Source organism: Nyctereutes procyonoides, unplaced genomic scaffold (genome assembly GCF_905146905.1).
Source record: "Nyctereutes procyonoides isolate TBG_1078 unplaced genomic scaffold, NYPRO_anot_genome, whole genome shotgun sequence".
Taxonomy (NCBI): domain Eukaryota; kingdom Metazoa; phylum Chordata; class Mammalia; order Carnivora; family Canidae; genus Nyctereutes; species Nyctereutes procyonoides.
The window spans coordinates 20,829,420-20,847,721 of NW_026575142.1; the positions used below are offsets into that span (position 1 = coordinate 20,829,420).

General features: G+C 36.7%; 1 protein-coding gene across 1 annotated transcript in view; it reads left to right on the forward strand.

Annotated features, from left to right (window-relative positions):
- Nucleotides 1–18,302, forward strand: part of LOC129498651 (sodium channel protein type 3 subunit alpha) — a 104,596-nt gene that overhangs the window by 591 nt on the left and 85,703 nt on the right. The window contains exon 2 of the mRNA XM_055308149.1: nt 16,488–16,678. The gene's annotated coding sequence lies outside the window, so the exon portion shown is untranslated. The remainder of the gene's footprint in view (nt 1–16,487; nt 16,679–18,302) is intronic.

Below are 18,302 nucleotides of genomic sequence, written 5' to 3' on the forward strand. Positions count from 1 at the left end.
GTCTTTTATTTAACAGCTTTAGAGGGGCCATGTGTATAGGGAATGATAACAATATAGAGGTGTAATAATCTATTTTCATGGAGGGAAGAAGATAACCAATACTAACCAATAAAAAGAGATTTAACCTTTTAACAATAAAATGATCCCTATATGTTCCATATGTGTTATTTCTTTTATATTTTAATATGTTCATTTTTATATTAAAATTTTTTAAATTTATTGACTTAAAATATATTTTCTTGATGAATTATCTCATAAGCTTGATATATTTCTGTTTATTTTTTCTGTGTAGACTTAATAACTGTTATTATTACTAATTACCAGGGGGAGCCACTTGAGCCAAAAAACACTTTATCTATAATATATATTTTCTGTAATTTTCTTTAAAATATTTTATAGCCACAAATGCTGTATTCAGTTAGCAATCATATACTTAGAATAAGAAATTATTGGCAGAAAATCTGTATTAATTGAAAGAAGGGTTTCAAATATCATAAAGTAGGATTTTTAAAAATACAACAGGTGGTGTAATGTAGCAGATGATGACAAAGATAAAGGCATCAGTGCTTGTAGGAATTTGCATGGAAAAATTTCAACACAACCACTCCAAGTAGTGTGTGCCCTATGTGAAATAAAGACCTCTGATTTTAACCTGGGTTTCCAGTCAGTAATGGTCAAAATGACCTAAAAATAGAACTTGAGTATTTAAAAGCAATTGTAATTTCTAATGATATGGCAAAGTATTGATTTCTCACTATTTTACACTGAGTAGCAATAACACTCCCCCTAAAAAAAAAAATAAAATAGTGGTTGCCTCAGAGAAAAGCCCTGAGTCTTGTGTATTTCAGAACTCCTACCATAGGATATGAAGAAAACTGTTTCTTTGATAAGGGTTCTCAGAAATGGATATTAATTGGCTTCAGTGTATTGCATACACTGTGCTTCTCTACAGGGGAGTGAATTTGAGTAACTTTGTTCTCTGTAAACACAAGAGCTGATCTTGAGTGAACTGTTTTACATTTATGAATGGGTGCTTATATTTCAGCCCTCAATATCAACATTTTTTTTCAGTATAGTTGCAATAATCTGTTATTTGTCTATATATGTAGTCACGATGTGAAGAGTGTATGTACATAGAGTTCTTCACAAAATTTGCTCTTTGAAAGTTTTTGGAAATCAAACCTACTTTGATTAAATGATGCGTCAAATAAGTTTGAGTATCTTACTTTTAGGAAGAATCTAATAGTCATTTCATTTGTAAGGTCAAGAAAAACACTATTTTTTTTTAAATAAATCTTTTTTTAAATTTTTTTTATTTATTTATGATAGTCACACACACACAGAGAGAGAGAGAGGCAGAGACACAGGCAGAGGGAGAAGCAGGCTCCATGCACCGGGAGCCTGACGTGGGATTCAATCCCGGGTCTCCAGGATCGCGCCCTGGGCCAAAGTCAGGCGCTAAACCGCTGCGCCAACCAGGGATCCCAAACACCGTAATTTTTTTAAAAGATTTATTTGTTTATTTTAGAGAGAGAGAGAACACAAGTGGGAGGGGCAGAAGGAAAAGGAAAGAGAATCTCAAGCAGACTCTGCTCTGAGCACAAAGCCCAATATGGGGTTCAGTCTCAAGACCCTGAGATCACGACTTGATGCCTAACTGTCTGAGCCACCCAGGCGCCCCAAAAAGTACTGTAATCTAATGGGGATGGCTCAGTCAGTTATGGGTCTGCTTTTGGCAGGAGGCCCCAGGTTGGGCTCCCTGCTTAGCAGAGAGCCTGCTTCTCCCTCTTTCCCTGCTTGTGCTTATTCTCTCTCTCTGTCAAATAAATAAATAAAATCTTTTTAAAAAAATACTGTATTTTAATAGTATAGTAGAGATAGACTGAGCAGTGAGCTGGAAGTCTTAGTTTCTGATTCAAGTTCTGCTACTAATGATCCTGATCACCTCAGAAAAGACACTATGTATTTTTCCTGAAGTACATTTTCCTTGCCAGTATGGTTATTAGAATCAAAAACATATAAGGACACTTCATTTTTCAACTTTTATGATTCTAATTTATCTGGATTTTCACCAACTGATTTCTTAGCTTAACTGTAATATGATACATCTTTAACTCTCACTGAGTTGTATATTAACTACTAATGGTGTACTAAACCTGAAAGCAGAAAAAGATGTTTTAACGATCCTTGATCCTCGGCCAGTTCCTTCTGTGGTGTAAACAACAAGGAAGCAATATGGAGAAATGGAGAAGAGCAGGGTTGGCAGACTGAATCCTAGCTCTACTATTAAATGACAAAGTATTTAAACTTTTAAGACCCTATTACATCATGTATAAAATAGGAATGATAACACCTATGTTGCATAATTGTGTAAATAATGTTTCTTCAGTGTTTTTTATACATCCTGGGACATGACTGAATGCTCTCCCTCCCCTCTTCCTCTATCCCCCATAATTAGTGATAGTGATATAATATCTTCCACCACAACAGGAAGGACAGAATGAAACTGCCAAGAAGTTCTGTAGTTGGGAATGTTCATTCTTGTCCTGAAAGAGGGCACTTGCTGAAACAACAACAACGGTGCTCCCTATAACAATATTGATTAGTGCTAATATCCTTGGCATTTCCTGGGAGTTTAAAGAACTCTCATAATACCTTCCAAAAGACCATTCTTTTGCCCAATGATGATTTTCAAGGACTCTACTTCAAAGGCTTTCTTCTTTTTAACAATTAGGGACAAAGGGCTTCATTTCACTTGTGCCTTAACAGATACTTAACAGACGAAAGACCTCTATGAAGATTCACAAAGAAAATATAGGTTTCACCAATATCATTTAAATATCCCCAAATTTCTACTATGGCCATCAAAGTACAGAGCCTAAATCCCAGAAATGACCGCATGTGTTGGCTATATGATCAGCTCACAAACTCTCTACTGCTTAAATCCTATTAATGACCCTAAAAAGTGGAAAGGCAAATTGTGCTTGATGAAATTGTGGACAGACTGTAAAATCCCTCCTTCTCTCCAAAGGTTTTCTTTATATGCAGTTTTGTGCTCTTGACAGCTCTACGCTACTGGGATCTTTGGGAGCTACAGCTGGGATGGCCATTCAGCATCCCAGGCCTCCTAATCCTGCCCTTCAACCACCCTGGGCCTCTTTACACTGATTCAAGTGCCTGCACTGTCATTTTCATCTTCATGGCAGCCAAGATGACTTAATGGGCTCAGGACCAGACAGATCTGAGAAGGCTGAGAGTTTGGGAGGCTTAAAGATATGAGGGCAAGATCTCTCAATTACACTGTACGCTGCCTGAAATTTGTTGGTTAGTCCATCTTCCTTGATTCTAGGTAACTCTGGCTTTTGTGATTCCTTATTTTTAGGGTTGAAATTAACTGAAAGCACTCATAAATATAAGAATATGAAGACAAATGCCCTTTTTCCCCCCACTAAAGAATGAACATGTGACTAGATAGTGAATTTCTTTGCATGAGTGGCTGTACAGATTACTTTTTCTCGTTATCATTCATGTATAGGAACATTGTGAACTCACTGAAAGTTGGGAATTAGTGTTTTGTTTGTCATCTAAAAATATATTATTCATTCTACCTTAATACTGATGATTGTTTTACAAATTTGCCAAAGCTATGAAGATTAATTACCTGCCTGCCCCTGAAATATAATTTAAGATATTAACAGTACACTTCTTCACTTTTAGGATCTATTTTAAAATTTTGATTAATTTCAATTCTAAATTATCTTTGCTTCCACTTGAATTTTACCCCAGAAACAATTTTAATGGCATTTCAATATAGAATCTGGTATCTGAACTACTACTTTGTGAGGCAGATTGTTGTTTGACGTAGTTATAAAATTTGAGAAGGGCAAAAGCCAATTGTATTGTTACTTGTGTTATAAGGTCACATATTTATGTTTGATTAGGAAGCTACTTTTTAATTCAGTTTTACCTGTTGACATTTTTCACACTGGGGTAAAATCAATATATTCTTTAGGTATATTTTAATGGGACATAATAAGTGTGGATACCTATTTCAGAGCAGAATAGTGTTTATTTTCTTTTACTTGATAATATGATAATAAAGAAAATCTAGTTCTCCTATTATGCAAAGACATGCTTTGTTATATGAACTGCCTGCCAAGTATCAACTCTTTGGGTACCTAAAATTTGAATATACACCCAGACACATAATTAGCCACAGTAAAGAATTCTTTAAAATTTATATGAATGCCTACTGGATACCACAAGTTTTAATGTGCCTTATTTATTGATTGATTTTTTTATACTCTACTTCTTTTCTTCAGAATTTGAAATGATAAAGGACCTTATAGAAAGAATTTTAGAAATGTTTCTTCCCAAGATATATGAGTAGATAACAGCTGCAAAGTAACTTATAAGCAGGTTTACAATATTAAATATATATATATATTACTGACAAATACAGTGCATATAAACATATCCTAGGTGGTGGTCTGCATAAGGAAATTCTCAGGAGTTGTTTCAGTTCAGAGAAACCTTTTAAAAGTCTGGAGTTATTTCTGTAATAACTGAATTAGGTTTTCATCCTTTTGGAAACTGCATATAGGAGCCCTTCATGTGATTAAGCTCTGTGCTGGAGCAAAGTGAAAGAAATGATGGTCTTAAATTATTAAATGGTGGTTGAATATTGTTTTATTCAATGGGTGAATTCAAAGATGGGAAGTCACTCTTTAAATAACTTTGGCCATTTTCTGCCAAGAAGCTCACTTTGGGGAATTTTAATCTCCTAATATTCAGGATATTCTTACTTGGGCTGTACAGAACATCGTGTTCTTTTCCTTTCCCAAGAGCTTGGCCTGCAATAAGTCACTAAATCCCAGTTATTACTGCTAAGTGACATTGTACTTCTGATCTAGAACCCAAAATATTCTTGCATAGAGCTTAACAGGACACATTTTAATGGCTTAAGTCTCTAGTTGAGAATCAGTCATCTGTTTGTTAGTTTCTCTGTCTTCTCGGTGTTTTTGCTTGTAACATTTATTTTTCCCTTTGTAAATTATTTTTGTTGTACCTAAACAAAGTATTGAGCACTTTCTTTTCATGCAGCTTATATCATGGTTGGAAATAACCCCACAAATAGATTCTTGAGGAAATAACCCCAAATTTCTACATGGCCAAAGTAGGTAAGAAAAGAACAAAGCTAGCCAGGTTGAGACTAAAGAAATGGACAGCCATAACCAACCATGCCCTTTCCAAGGAGGAGAAGCTCCATGTTAGTGCTGGGAGACTGATGAATCAAACGATTTCTCCAAAGAAGCTAAAAATCCAAATTTTTATTAGAAATCTCCATCTTGTTAAATGTTGTCATCCATTTCAATTCATTTACAATACTGGATAAATCCAACAAAACATACCTATAGGCAGGACGCAGTCAAGGGGGTTTGGCCAGGTTTTTTCTTTCTTTTTTTTTTTTTCCTTTTGCCAATCCAACCAGTATTTTTACCAGTGAGGAAAAATAAACCTGATGGAGAGGAAATGGCTTGACTGCATTTCAAGGCACAGCCACAATAACATTCACATTTCTTATCTACTACTCCAGGCCTCAGTCAACTGCCTGCGATTTTCCTATTACATTCATTTCAAAACTTTGAATATTCTATGCATTACCTCCCATATTTCTGTTTTTCCTGCTGATATTTAAATCATCAAATTTTAATTATCATCACAGATCCTTTTGTTGCTATCAGTGCTTCTCTTGCTGTTATTATCATGTTACTGATATGATAGTTGATATGGCATGTAATATTCCTACTCCTGCCCTGTTTGGAAACTACTGAAATTAGTCTTTAGATTAAAATTCAAAAACTGACCCTTCAGCTGTGAAATGGTAAAAATATTATTAATAGGATATTTGCATGTCCTTGAGTCCCATATAGCCTCAAAGTTCTAAAATTGTATTAAATTATCTTTAATTGTAGCCAATAATGATTACAGTTCAAGTAAATCCACTCTTAATGTAGGTTTTCAATGATGGTTTTGCGCTTCACTGTCAATCTTATATATTTATACCAAAAATTAAAGTATATTATTATATCAGCACTGGAAGGACAGACAAAAGTATAATTCACAATCATATTGCATTCTCTCTCATTAACATAAAAATCTAGTAGTATTAGATAAGAATACAAACCAGATACATGTGCCTGGAATGAGAACTTCTTGGCCAGTAAGTGGAAAATCAGAAGGAAAAAAAAAAAAAGCAAAACGAGAAATGACAAAAATTAGATTTTTAAAACCTCACTAATGAAAATGATAGAAGAAAAGAATAGTTGAAGGGAAATAGATATGCAAACATTCTGAGAGAAAATAGAAAGACGTACAACATGATAAGCTTTGGCTGCACACTGGATTCACCTGAGAAGCTTAAAAAAGAGCAATGTTGGCTCCACTTTAGTCCAATTCAATTCTATTCTCTGGGGCTGAGCCTGGTATCTGTTTGTTCAAAAGCTCTGCAAGTATAGTTCAAATATGTGGCCAGGTTTGAAAACCAGCTGACTGAAGGAAGGCAGAGAAAAATAAGAGAAGTTAATGAAAGGTTGGTTAATGAAGTAAAAGCTGAGAAACGACTTCCAAAATAATTTCAAAATTTTAGTAAGTGGGCATGTATTAAGTAAAGAGACTATGCCTATACTTATCAAGAAATACATTGGTGTCCATTTTTTCCTTGTTAGAAAGGCTGGTATTTATTCTATATGTTTAAGCAGTTTTATATTTCAAATTGCTAATTTCCTACCCTTACCTCTCTGTTGGAAAGTTGACCCAGCTGCTGGCTACGGTATATTTTGCAAACTAACAATACGAACAATCGTGCATGCTCTCAGAAATCAGCACCCGTGAACTGCAATTTGTACAACCAGAGATTTGCTCTTTTTGTTCTGTACGTCATAAATTGCTCCTTTGAAAATTAAGTCTTAAATAATCAAATAAGAGTTTCTATTGAAAGGTACTCTTTGAATGTCCAGGTCATCCAACTGGAAACAAAGCATTGATTTCTGATTCCTGAAACTGCAACTGTGGCAGATTGAAAGGAAAGGCGGATCTGTAAACCAACAAATTTCTTAAGGCCAAAACGCACTTAAAAGTGGATTTTCAGAAAGTGATATTTATAAAAAGGAAATGAATTAACCTAATAGCTAAGTGGAATTAATAATGAATTGCATTTCTTAAAAGGAATTCCATTACCAAGGTGAGTCAGCTTTTTCAGCTCCTTATGAAGACATCTGCAGAGTTAACACCCCAGTTGCTTTTTTATGTTGGCTTCTTGCAGTCCTTTCCACAGCTGGGAGGAGACTGCGGTAGCCTTTAATAAAACAATCTTCTACGTCCTCCAGGGTTTTTATATCTTAAGGTCTTTTTTCTAGATAAACATCATTTAATATTACTACTTAATGCTGCTTTCTTCACAACCTCTACCATTCTGTCAACCTGGTCAGTAAAATTATCACCATAAAGAAAAGAGCTGTTAAATCTCAAAATGAGAATACCCATATTTTAAGGCAGGAGGCTAGTGCTTCTATGGTAAACAAAAGGAATACAATACCATGTTTGAGGCTGGATTTATGATGCATGTCTGTGAAACAGTGCCTGGGTTCTTAAACTGGGATTGCATCATTTTCTTAAAAATAATTGACGTCCTATGTTTATATACAAAGTACTTGGGTAGTAAACAATGAAAATATAAAAAACAAACCATTGAAATGTTAATGGAAATTAAATCCTGAGGCAGAGAAGAAATGTTTTTTGAAGAAGAGTCATTTAAATTATTCAGTGAGAATAGAAAGTAAAAAATCTATTGTTGATATAAACATTCCCTCCACCAACATGGTGACAACTGTGATAACTAACCTGATTCTTTGGGGGAAAGCATTTCAACTTGTCATTCAAAAGCATTTAGTTGAACTGAAAAGGGAAAGAGTAATGATTAGGAGTAAATAAAAAGTGGCAGAGCACATCCAAATCATGATGCAGATCTTTATGCAAATTAACACAAGAGTTAAGCTATACCACCAAAGCCACAAAAGTGAGCTCTCTCTAATACCATTATTAGATATGTTGTTTACTAGGTGTCTTAAAATCTGAGTCACTGTGAGGCACATTTCTTTTAAACATCCATTAAATGCACATGATGATACATCTCAGACAACACTCTATGAGATCAATTTAATCATAAAGTAATACACATTTTTTTCAACAATCCGTATTGTTGAATCCATATTCCCAAATTTAGGGAATTTTATGTGTGAGAAAATACTTTCTATTTATTCTCTTAAGTTCTTCCTGAATAAAATGTTTCAGAACTAAATATTTAAAGCATTCAAAGGCACACTTAATGTGGGAACTCTTGGTAATTTCCCAGCCAGTTTTTTGGTAAACATACAACTGCGCTAAAAAAAAAAAAAAAAAAAAAGTCTATTAATTTTTTTAAAAAGAGGGTCACTTGAAGAGTTAGTGAATTCAATGCCCAATACTGCAGACACAATTTATCAGAATCTTGAATGCCCCATGTCCTTGCGAAGACAGTTCAGGAGGGCACACCTGGAACACTGCAGGAACACCACATGTTCCAGTTCTGGCTTTCTAGCATCTTCTCCCTTTAGCTTTTACATTTCCCCTCATGATTGTTGCCCTCTCTAGCCAGGGTCTTACTTGCAGTTCTTCTTCCACCCTGGGTAGAACCAGGATAGACAGACTACCAGTCTTGGCTCTCCTTAGCAGTTCGGCTGCTGCAAATCCTTGCCTGGAATACAAGTTTGCATCGTATGTGATTTTCTCTTACCTGTGGCATTCTGGTTGTCTTCAGCCTCAAAAGAATTAATTGAGCATTGAACAGCATCCTTTCTGCTTTTACATGCAGAGACCTTCCACTGTATGTTCCTGCTGCAGTAAGTGGCATCAGTGACACCTAAATCAGGGCAGTGCACTCAGGCCCTCACTCTAATTTTGGTGCCAATGTGCTCAGTGGCTGCAGAAAAAAACATCAACATTTTGGGTCCTGAATTCAGATCCTAGAAAAATATTTTCAGCTTCTCTTTATTTCAAAAGCCCCTATTTTGGTGGTGGTGGGGAATTTAACCAAGTGATTCATCACATTCACTGAAAACTAGACAAAATTTTGTGAATTTTTTTTTAAAAACTGCTATTTGTATAGAATTTCTCCTCTAGGAAGAAATTACATGTATAAGAATTACGTGAAGAAAATACAAGAAGAAATAATGTATACAGAATTGAATATCTAGAATTAAAGGATATGAGAGAGAGTTCTTTTCAGCAATCAACCTTCCAGCTCTGCTGTACTCAAGGCATTCATAGCATTTGTTCATCAAAAAACATGGTTAAATCTGAGCAAGCCCATAGTTCGTGAAAGTGTTCTGAAGCTAAAGATAGCCTCTAATAGGTATAGCACAGCCTAGCTCAGTTACATGATTAGCCCAGTATTCAATAATCTTTGTTCAAAGTATAGGACTATTGTTGTATGCCTCATTCTCTCCCAGAAGTAATGGATGCTGGAGTGTATCTGGTACAGAGTCTCAGAGTCTGAACACTGGAACTAGCGTTTTAGAGACAAAAGAGGCACTACAAATGAGGTAGTCAATTTTCCTCTTCTCCCTCCCTCTCTTTTGTAGGTGTGGACAATGAACACCTAAGATGTTGAGTGTTCAATGTGTCACAGCAAGTGAGGACACACACAAGTCTAGAAATCAGGTTACCTGAATTACAGCTTCCATCCCCCTCCTGTCTTTCTCTCTCCCTTCCTTATCTTTTCATTAAATCTTGTTTCTAAAAAGATGGAGTAGGACAGTCTTTTCCATTATGTTGTACTGTCTTCTGTGGCACCATCTCAGCATGATAGAAGGAGATGGCATTGATAATCATCTATTTGTGGGGTATGCTTAATAGTCACTCAGATGGCTAGGTTCTGACTGGTAAAGAATCACGTGACAGTCAAACCTCAGCCCACCTAAATCAACCTATGCTCCAGTGGAGTTTACCACTAGAAGTGTTCTGAAGACAGTGATTACAACCTCTCTGCTCCACGCTAGATAAATCTCAATCCTCTATATTTTAAACCTCAAAGGAATGCAGGTAACTTGTGGGAAAGCAAGCACCACCATCTTGAATTTACGCAAATCGTACCTCAAGATCCTAGTTCTAAAGTTCCCTCAGGTTGCCAAGTGAAAAAGGCAATCAACTCTTAACACTCAGTTGTGAAAACAGTGTGCTGTCATTTTGATTACAGTCAGTAAACAGTCTGGTTGCCTGGAAAGAAACTGCCTAAAGCACACGGCACCAGCAAGCAGTAGGCGAAACGTGACTGAGGGCAACTCAGAGGGCTCTGTGTTATGGCTGAAACAGCACCGATGTTACACTGATGTTATGGATCAAGGATTTATTATTGGTCTGAGAATGCTGTTTGCATTTTATTTGCCACAATGCCAATTTACTTCAAAATAGAAAGCTTTCTTTCTCTTATATTCAGATTTAAATGTGGTTTCCTTTCCAGAAACACATGTGCTACAGGCACACACCCACACAAAATGTTTGTTTACGAACAAAGTAACTTTCTCTATAGTGTTTCTTGGTCCCAAATCCTATGACTTAAGGATAAAAACAACAATCTGACTAAGTAAAATAGAAAAATTATCCATACATAGAGAGCCCCTCCACACCCTTTCTGAGCATCAAAATAGAGGATTGGCCTGCTTTTTAACTCATGTGTTTGTTTATAGGTTTGATCACTTCAAGGTGACTGAGGGGTAGGAGAAAGGGATATATCAGACCAGTACTATTTAATAAAAAAATAATGAGACCCATATATGTACTTGGAAGTTTTCTGGGTGCTGAAAAAAAGCAAACACAAACAAGTGAAATTAAGGTTATTGATGCTATGTTTTATTTAAGCCAACATTCCCTAAATATCATTTCAAGATTTGGCACTAACCACATTTCAAGTACTCAACTCTTGTATCTGGCCAGTGGCTACCACATTTGGACAGGCCACATGTAAAATTTGTAACTTCTTGCTTATTGTAGTAACTAGTCCATAATATCCTTATTCTCCAGGAATTTAACATTCAATGTAGAAGCAGTAAGGCACATCCTTAAGAACAACAGAAGATAGACTATTATAATTATTATATGAATTTTAAAGACAATATGTGTGTGCTATGGGAGTTCAGAGGAATGCAAAAATCACTTCTGACTTCGGAGTGTAGGGAAGATTTTAACAGGCTATGACTGACGGTGAATGATATTTCAGGCAGAAAGAATGTTTTTCAAAGCCTGAGGCCAGAGACTGGGAACTTTCAGGGAATGGCAAATAGATCAGTTTGACTAGAGAAGAGCATATATGTAGGAAAGTATGTAAGATAAAACTGCAAAAACATGGGATCCCTGGGTGGCGCAGCAGTTTAGCGCCTGCCTTTGGCCCAGGGCGCGATCCTGGAGACCCGGGATCGAATCCCACATCGGGCTCCCGGTGCATGGAGCCTGCTTCTCCCTCTGCCTGTGTCTCTGCCTCTCTCTCTCTCTCTCTGTGTGACTATCATAAATAAATAAAAATTAAAAAAAAAAAAACTGCAAAAACAGATGGTAAAATATTTTTAGAGAGAGGGAGACTTTGATTATTTTTTCTAAAGAAAAATAACACTGGATTTGGTAGCCTTGTAATCTTAGCCAAGTTACTTACTCTCTCTGGACCTTATAGTTCCTTATCTCCAAAACAAGGACAATAATCACATTTATCTCATCAGGTTATTGTGAAGATTAAATGAGCTAATCAGTGCCTACTGCATAGCAAGTGCTTAGTGTCCTTATTATCATTATTATTACTTCTCAAAGATACTTTGAGAATGGGAAATTTGAGTAAAGCATTCAGTCTTCATTTTGCTTTGTTCTAAGAGTTTAGTAAACTTAGCCTATTTATACAATTACCTTTGAGATAAACAAGATTTCAATGCATGCATTTTGATCTAAATTAAATAGGACTGCATAATTAGGAAATATAGTATCCATAGAGAATTTGGCTTCCATGGCTTTTTTTTCTGGTTTTATCACATTAATGACCATGTGATACAAAACTAAGTTACTTTATTTACTAAACCAATCCCGTTGGTGGATATTTGTTTTTTCTAGATTTTATTATTATAAAATGTGCTGCCATAAATAGAATACAAGCCTTTCTAAAGAGTACTTGTAAGTTGAATTTCTATATAGTAAGTAAGTTGAAATAAAAATTACTAAATTTGGGGGGGGAAACCAAAATTAAAAATCCATTTATTCAAAAAATGTCTGCTGAGCACCTACAATGTGTCATGCACTGTTCTAAGCACTTGGGATTCATTGATGAAAAAAATAGACCAAAAAGGCAAATATTCTGGCCCCTGCAAGGCTTGTGTTCTACTCAGGGGAGACAAAAAATGAATAATAAGCATTACAAATAAGTAAGCTATGTAGTATATAAAAAGGTCATAGTGCTTTAGAAATAGGATGCAGTTAAAGGCTGGAAGGGGAGGCACTGCAGGTCTCCTTTTGAGAAGGTAAACATTTGGCTAAGACCTGAAAGAGATGAGTGAGGGAGGGATTCAACTACCTAGAGAAGTACATTCCTGAGAGAGGCAACAGTATATATGTGCCTGGCAGGTGCAGAGGACAGACAGAAGCCAATCTGGCTGAAAAGCAGTGAGGGAAGCTGAGAGCAGGATGAGATGAGTTCAGCTAGTAACTGCAAGGCCATATCATAAGGCCTTATAGGCAACTGTAAGGAGTTAGGCCTTTTCTCTGGGTAACTCCTACAGGCTTCAGGTCAGAGGAATGACATGATTTGAATTCCATTTTTCCCAAATCTCTCTGACTGCTGGTGAAAATAGGCTGGGAGCAGGGAGACAGGAAGCTACTGCAGGCTTTTGTGAAATATTGTCATAAATCATTCCAGGGTTCTGGGTTCAGAGGAATTTTACCACAAGACATTAATGAACGACAAATGAGCCTGAAGAAGCTATGACTGTCATCTTTGAGAGATCCTAAAAATGAGAGCAATGTTAATGGCACATATGTCTCTAACTTCAAAAAAAAAATTAATACAATTATGGTGTCTGTTAGCCACTCATTGCCAAAGTGGGCCAGAAGCACCAGCATCACCTGCGTACTTGTTAGAAATGCAGAAATTGGGGCCTCACCCATATCTATAGAATCAGCTACTCTGGGATGAGGCCTGGCAAGTTGTGTTTTAACAAAAAGCCTTCTAGATGACTCTGAAGCTAAATATGAAGAACCACTACTATAAACTTAAATGGTGAAAATAGATGGGCTGAGAGATCTTTTTCAATTTTAGGATACTGGGTTTCCAAGTTCAATTTTTAGCATTTATTTTCATAATAAAAGTATATGCCTTGAGAAAATCAATTTATTCATAAGAAGCATGGATTCATGCTTATGAACAAATAAATCTTTTAAATCATGTAGAAAAATTTGACATCATATCCCATCTCCTTATAAAAATATAACAGCAGTATATTATTTTTTAAATCCATGTGCAATAGAAAGTTGAAGATAAAGAAAATGGACAAAATGGAGGCGATAAACCTGTGAAGATTGTGGGTTAATGAAGTTACTCTTTTGGAATATACATTTAGCTCTGAGCCTCCTGGGCTCAACATTTTTAGAGTGAAGGCAGGAATAAATTTTATACAACTCAGAGAAACAAATCTCAGATTTTAGGTTAATGTGAATAACCATGAAGCCTTCTGATGGTCAGATCTGATCCAGGAGAAACTCTGGAGCACCAAGGGGAGTGGAGATATGGTTTACTTTCCAGACAAACTTTCTGTGTTTTATGTCATAATATCTTGGTGATTTGGCCATTTGGAAATGTCCCCTTGATGAGGGCCTCAAGTCTTAAAAACCAAATGAGCAGCTGGTAGGGTAGGATGATTACAGACATTGGAGAGCCAACCAGCTTTCCCACCCAGATGGAAGGCTGCCCCTTCCCTGTGGGGAAATGCTGCCAGAGACCGGCTGGCAAAGTCTGTTAGTTCCCCAGTAAGAGGTTTTGGATCTGCTTCAGCCTTTGCACAAAGAGCTAACTAAGTCCCCAGAGTTTTACAGCTAATGCATGACAGAGATGGTATTGATCTGGAAAATTCTAAAGCAGGTACATCATATTGTGAGTATATAGGAAGACAGGCTTTCCCAAAAGAAATGAAAATAGCATAAATGGCCAAAAGCAGTGATAAGATAAACTAACGTGGAGAAATTATGGCTAAAAGCAATCAACTCGGAATAAGACAAAGATTCTTTAAAAACACTGAGACTCAGTGTTAAAGAATAAATAGTCAGGATAAACTAAAATACCATAGAAAGGAATACAAACAATTAAACTTAGCTCTATAAAATTCAATTGTTGGCATTAGTCTTACAATTAATAATATTAATATAAATGGATTAAGAAAATTAAAATTAAAGCAACTTTGTCTAAGGTTCCTCAGCTGGAGACACCCACCCTTTTCAGAGTAAAGCCTTATCATATTCTCTGAGCTACCACTTCCTCATTTGTGTCATGAAGACCTTCCCCTTAATTTCCAAAATGCTGAAATTATATGAAAGTCATTTCAAAATTTGTGTTTGTGTGTATGTGGGGGTGGGGGGATCTCCAGGTCCAATACTTGTAGTAGATAATCTGAGAATAAAGTTTCTTAAGCATCTTATTTCATCACCTTCCTAACGGAATTCGCTGAGTTTAACTAATTTTAGCCATAAATAGAAGACTTACTTGATTTAATCTGGTATGGGTCTTTTGTGTAATTACATTCAGGACTTCCAGTAAGCACGTTACCTAGTGTCCTTTATGTTATGTCCTAAGCAAAATTTATTTTCTGGCTTAGTTCTCAGAAAAAGTTGTCTTTTTATGCACAATTGTGTATTTGCTTTTTCCTAAATTGAATGTGCTTCCACTTTTTCTTATCTATTGCGAACATTAGAGCCGAATTCCAGCCTTGAATGTGTGAAGTACCCATCTCAAATTTCTAGTAACCTCTATTCATTTCCTTCTCAAATTGTAATCCATGTGTTACCTGCACCAAATTCATTTAGGGAACTTGTTTAAAATGCAGATCTCTGGGCCATGTCCCAAACCAATTTTTTCTGCATTTCCAGAGATGGAACCCAGAAATCTGTATTTTTGGCAAGTAGTCCAAATGATTCCTATGCCACTGAAGTTCAGAACTACTTTAAAGAATCCTCATTCTCTAAATAACTCAATTAGGCCAATAACTCAATATAAGGCCAGCTCTTATATGAGTGACTTACAGGGGTATGTGTGTGTGTGTGTGTGTGCGTGTATGAAATATATATCTAATTTCATTCTAACAAGAGCCCTGTTTCTCTAGGGATTGTAATCCCCATAATGTGATGAGAAACTAAAAATTGGATTGGTTAGGTAACATGTTCAATGTGACGTAGCTAGTGAATGACAGAGATAGATCTGTGCTATTACCAAATGAAGGTAAGGGAGGAGAGGCAGGGGGAAGGTCATAAAGGTGCCTGCATATTTTGCTAATGTAACTATAAGTCATTGAAGGTCATTGACAATTTTTAATAAGGGCAGGATATGTGCTTTAGAAAGAATCACTTCAATGACAGTTAAGAGAATGTTGATGGCTTAGGAGTGAGTTTTCATCTGGAGAAAAAGATTTTAAAATGTATAAAATAGAAAGGTGAGATTTAATGGTTTTGTCACAGTAAATTGAAAAGGGAGATTTATTGGTGAGGATCAATTACCAGTTTGGTTTATGAGCACTGAATAAGTGAACTGATGTAAGCATTGTTTTAAATATCAATTGCTGATTTTAAAATTACATTTATTGCCCTTTAAAATAATTACTGGTTTATCTGGGCTAAGTTATTGCTAACAGTTATAGCTGAAAGGAATAGGACATCAGATTGTCATACTTAGGTTAATATTATGCCTTCATTTAGCATGCTAGTTTTTCATCTCCGCTTGTCTAAAATTTAGTCTTAGAAGCCACTGAATAAGGCTTATTGGTCTTATCTTAGCCAATCATATGGGGTTTTAGGTGGAGAGGAAAAGGAGCTAAAAATGAACTAGAATAATGACCCACAAGAACAATGCAGACCACATGCTCCACTGATCTACTTCTTTGGTCTTTTGAAGAGACCAAAAGAGAAGAGAAGACACAAAGGGGGAGTAAAGTGCAGAGAAGGAGGAAAGGAAGTAGGAGGTGAAGAACAAGAAGATGCTCTGGAGCTCTGGCTGCCGAAGAAAGAAATGTCCCACCCCAGGATACTAGCAGTGGTTTTTTTGCCCCATCCTCCTTGGAGCACATCAGGGCACCCAGACCCAGACCCAGAGCACCCATTTCAATCCAAATGCCAAAGATGCTGAACTAACTTCACCTGTTTCCCTCTCTACACAGATTATGGAGCAAGAAAGCTGACACCAAGCCACATCAGAGTTCATCAGGGATGAGATATCTGTCAAGGATTTGTGGCAGAGTGGCTTACGGGAATAAAAATACAGAATCTCTTCTAGGGATAGTATAAGAACAAATGAGATAATTCCCAGAAGTGGCCTGAAGCTTTTCCAGAAACAGGTGCTGTAACTAAGGTATCTGAACTACCAGGGGGTATAAATTTGTGTTTGTGGAAGGTAAACTAAATTCTCTATTAGCTAACAAGGGCAGCTGTTATTAGGTCAAAAAAGAAAAGGGGGGCAGCACAAGGGTGATTAACTCCCTCCTTGCTAGTTGGTCCCTCCAAAGAGGCAAACACTTGAGACATGGCAGAGATTACCTCAGGGAGTGGAATGATGCCAAAGGTATTGATGTAAGAAAGAGAAACTAACCCAGCTTTTCATTTATTTTTTTTAAAAGACATTCATCCTGTGTGTTTAGTAAACCACCCAGAATTGTGTTTACTTGCATTTTATTGTATTTATTTGGTAATTGGCTGCATAGCTCACCTGTTTGCATGGGGTAAAGGACATCCAATTATGTGGCATTTGGTTGTAAGTTGGCTTCTGAACTGGCCAAGTTTTTGAACCGGCTGAGGAGTATTTACTTGTTTGGTGTATCAGCTGCAACTAACTAGAAATACTGTCTAAAACTGTCTTAGCCAAGAAAGATGTTTATTGACTATAACAAGCAGTGCAGAGGTTGTTTGGGTCCAAGAGCTGAGCGATCCATCAAGAGCCCAGGGGTAGATCTGTCCCTGTGATCTTCCACCTCTGTCTGTCAGCTTTGCCCTCAGAATGGCATCTTGCTGGTTGTAAGTCGACTGAAGTAGTGCCATGTATCAGACCCGAAGGCAATAAGGTCCAAGGGACAGAGAAGTCTGTCTCCTCCTTGGTCTCTTTCTTCGGAGTGAGAAAACCTTTTATAGACACTCACTTGGCAGGCTTCCCCCCCCCACCTTCTGTTGGCCAGAACTGGACTGCAAGCCTACTCCTGAACCAATGATCAGCACGGGGCTTGGAGAAGGTGTCTGGAATAGAATGGATGTTGGGAGGGACACCTGGTGGCTCAGCGGTTAAGCGTCTGCCTTTGGCTCAGGGCGTGATCGTGGGGTCCTGGGATTGAGTCCCACATCAGGCTCCTAGCAAGGAGCTGGTTACTCCCTCTTCCTATGTCTCTGCATCTCTCTCTCTCTGTGTCTCTCATTTCTAAGTAAATAAAATCTTAAAAAAAAAAAAAAGAATGGACGTTGGGAATTGACCACACAATTATCTTCAGTTTTCAAACATACAGTAGAAAAATTCAGGAGCTAATAAAACCAACACTTTGTCTATTACAATGTTGGCTTAATTGTTATTAGTTAGCAGTTGTCTCTCTGAGCTTATAGCTATCTGATAAGAACAAAATCACTGGGACTCCTAGAAACTAATTATTATCCATGAAAAAAATTGTTCTGATGACAGAAATGAGCTCATGCTTTCATACTCAGTTATTCTTTTTCCAGAAGAATGCCACTGAGTCCAGGTAGAGAAAGGCAGAAATAGATTCTCTTATTATCCTCTTATTAAAGTTCGCAAATCAATATATAACATTTATGTGTGGACAATCATGAGTTTAGCTAGTGGGAAGGGAACAGTGATAAAGAAAGTCTATGTTTCATTTGTATTTGGCCATATCATAGTGATATCCTTGCTATAGAGTTACTTTCTTGATAGGTTAATTCAGACCAATAGTATTCCATAATCCCTTAACACTACAACGAAAACAAGAGATAATCAT